This window comes from Misgurnus anguillicaudatus, chromosome 7, assembly GCF_027580225.2.
Source record: "Misgurnus anguillicaudatus chromosome 7, ASM2758022v2, whole genome shotgun sequence".
Lineage (NCBI taxonomy): Eukaryota > Metazoa > Chordata > Actinopteri > Cypriniformes > Cobitidae > Misgurnus > Misgurnus anguillicaudatus.
The window spans coordinates 13,846,288-13,849,904 of NC_073343.2; the positions used below are offsets into that span (position 1 = coordinate 13,846,288).

Consider the following 3,617-nt stretch of genomic DNA (forward strand, 5'->3'; position numbering starts at 1 on the left):
TCCGGATAAAACCTTAATAACAAATACAAAGACCCACTCAATGAATATTAATGCTTATTATACGTTATGCTAGTATACCACGGTAACAAGTGTCAACCTACTGTATTTACATACACACAATGTAACTGTTATACCGTCAAGCCTTTGTATTTCACTGAATTATAAAATGTTAACTAAAGGCAATGCCAGTAATGCAACCAATTAGTAAAGGCAAATGTTACAACGTGGTAAGATTCAAATATGAACTTGCCAAACCAAAATACTTTACTGATATTTTAATTACCTTTAAATGTACTGCACTCAAATAACAATTACAACAAGAGTCAAACTGTAAATATAATACTGATATATTAATTAGCTTTTAAAGTACAGGACTGAAATTTTAGTAACAAGTCAACAAATTAAATATACAAACACACAAAACTATAGCAATTGAACTGTTATACTGTCAAACACTGTCAACCCCAATATTGTACAAAAATATTAACCAAAAGCAATATCAGAAATGCAACCAATTAATAAAGGTAAATGTTACAATGTGGTAAGATTCAAAGAGGAACTTGGCAAACCAAAATATTTTAATGACCTTTAAATGTAGTCTATTCAAATAGCAGTTACAACAACAGTCAAACTTAGAATATTTTACTGATATATTAAAGTACTGTACTAAAATTTCACCGTTAAAACAGTCAAGAAATTAGATATACAAACACACAAGACTATAGCAATGGAACTGTTGAACTGTTAACCCCAATATTGTACAGAAATGATAACCAAAGGCAATATAACTAATGCAATTAATTAGTAGAGTATAAGCAAATGTGAAAAGACTCAGATATAAATGTAATACGTTTCAAAGATGAACTTCAAAAACAATTTTTTTTTTACTGATATATTAATGACTTTTAAAAGTACTGTAATGTGTATTATCTATTATAAGCAGTCTAAAAGACTATAGGAAATTATGTAATTTTAAAACTATAGTAAATTATTGTGTGTGTTGATGGTGTTGATTTCCCAACGCAGTCCTCTAATCAACGTTGCTTTGTGAAGACACTCAAGGCAGCAGGGCACACTGGAGCTGTAGGTAGTTCTGTTCTCACTTTTTCTGTCAAAGCAAAAAGTTAAAGGGACGTTCTGTTTTGGGGAAAGTCGGTGTATGGGGGTTAGGGCAACAGATTGGTTGGGTGGGGTAAAAAATTGGGTCGTTTTTTTTGGGTAGAAATTGTAGGCTTTGTTTTTTTAGTTGAATCGGTGATTTTTTGGGTTTCCTGGCAGTTTTTAAGAGGCAAGCTGCTTGGGTATGCATGGCATGTTTTGCAGTGTTTAAATGCGGTTTGGATGCGTTTGAAGAGGAAGCAAGCAAGCAAAGCAGCAACGTTTTGAAATGCGCAGCCAGGTGTTTGTGAAGTAAAAGTACAGAATAGAAGAGAAGCAATGATTTTAGCAAGATAAAAGTTTGAAAGAAAATGTATATAAAGGTCAGGACAGGACATGACAAACAAACACAACACAAAGAGAAAAAAAACAAGTTAGTTACATTCTAAAGTCAAAATAGCACGCATATTACAGAATGATTAACAGTACATACTTAATTGTACAAAACATATTGCAGGACAAAAATAAGTTAAAATTTTTGTTTAAACTCAAAGTATTAAGATCATATTAAAACTACACTCTAATATCAGTTTTTGAAAAGGCTGAATTATCTTGGTTACACAGAATATAGGTCCAGTCTGTATGTCCATTCTGTTAAGGGTGGGGCAGTCAAAAGCTGATGCTCTGTACAGTGTTAAGTGTATGACACAAACTGACTCTGATTTCTTCTTTTAAAATCATATAATATTTTTCATTTTCCATGCAAACTGCTGATTAAATTTAATAGTGTATGTTCCTTCATGAGGTCATAAAGTAACCAGGCAGTGAAAATCAATTGTGCATTGCAGTTACTAGATGCTACCTTTAAACCATATTGGCTTTGCCATTTTGGCAGAAACAAGGATGTGACTACACATGGGTTTGTTGTGTTCAGATTGACTAGACAGCAGGACGATGTATGATCTTATGTTTTGGGCATGTAATGCGCAATATTCTGACAGCCAGGTATGTGATATGTAGTAATTTTTTAATCTGTACAAATTTTATGTTGAGTAATATTATTCAGCCTTAGGAAAATTATTTTAATAAAATCCCAGTCATCTCTCCCCCATTGTTAAAGCAATAGTTTGTCTAAAAATTAAATTTTTATGTTTATCAGCTTACCATCAGGCCATCCGAATTGTAGGTGACTTTGTTTCTTCAGTAAAACACAAATGTAGATTTTTAACTCCAACCCTTCAGTCTCTCAGTGAATATGCATGTGGATGGTATTAAAATTTGATAGAGAAAAATAACTCTGCGGCTCGTGACGACACATCAATGTCCTAAGAGATAAAACTGAACCAACAGGTTGCGAACCAACTTCATAGGTGCATACTGCCACCTATTGTATCGGGTGCACTGCATGAGGGTGCATAAGCACTATACGGGGCACCGATATAGTAGGTGGCGGTATGCTCTTATGAAGTTGGTTTGCAACCCACCCTTAAACACCAAGAAGAAGATGTGTACACACGTACTCCTTTAGGCATAGTGCTGTATTGAAGGTAAAAAAATTATATAAATACTTTTCGGTTTCTTGCACAAACCGATCGTTTCGTATCTTAGGACATTGAGTTGTCGTCATGAGCCGCAGAGTTTAATTTGGATTTGTCTGTACATTCCTCTAAGTTTTGTTACCACCCACATGCATTATACATCTGACAGACTGAAACAGTTGGGAGTTAAAAATCTATATTTGTGTTTTACTGAAGAAACAAATTCACCTACATCTTGGATGGCCTGGGGGTAAGCTGATAAACATAAGATGAATTATTGCTTTAAATGTGAAATATGTAACTGTTACTTACAAAGATGAATTAGATGTCCAATCTAGGAAAAACAAAATCAACAAAAACGACAAATTAGTTCAAAGTAGGCATGACCACATTTACAGTGTATTTAGAAAGTACTTAAACCCCTTTACTTTATTTGCAAATTTGTTATGTTTGCATTAATCCTTTTTATAATTTATATATACCTCAAGAATTTAAAATTACAAATTCACCTACATCTTGGACGGCCTGGGGGTAAGCTGATAAACATACGATGAACTAATGCTTTAAAGGCGGAGTCCACGATGTTTGAAAAACCCGTTGGAAAAGGAGACGGGCCGACTACCAAAACACACTTATAGCCAATCAAATCAAATCAAATGCCGGGTTGCGTATGTGTTGGGCGGGTCTATCAACAGAAGGTCCAGATTCTATTGGGGTAGGGGCGTGTTTGTTTGGGTGATTTCAAATATCAACATTGGCTTTCAAACATCGTGGACTCCGCCTTTAAATGTGAAATATGTAACTGTTACTTACAAAGATTAATTAGATGTCCAATCTAGGAAAAACAAAATCAACAAAAACGACAAATTAGTTCAAAGTAGGCATGACCACATTTACAGTGTATTTAGAAAGTACTTAAACCCCTTTACTTTATTTGCAAATTTGTTATGTTTGCATTAATCCTTTTAATAATTTATATAT

At 33.8% G+C, this 3,617-nt stretch overlaps 1 long non-coding RNA gene across 1 annotated transcript; it reads right to left on the reverse strand.

The window, feature by feature from the left end:
• Window positions 1–260: 260 nt before the first annotated feature.
• Window positions 261–3,202, reverse strand: LOC141365274 (uncharacterized). The gene is made up of 2 exons (XR_012370494.1): window positions 2,949–3,202; window positions 261–1,296 (listed from the first exon to the last, which is right to left on the reverse strand). It is a non-coding gene; the product is annotated as an uncharacterized lncRNA (long non-coding RNA).
• Between the last annotated feature and the right edge of the window lie 415 nt (window positions 3,203–3,617).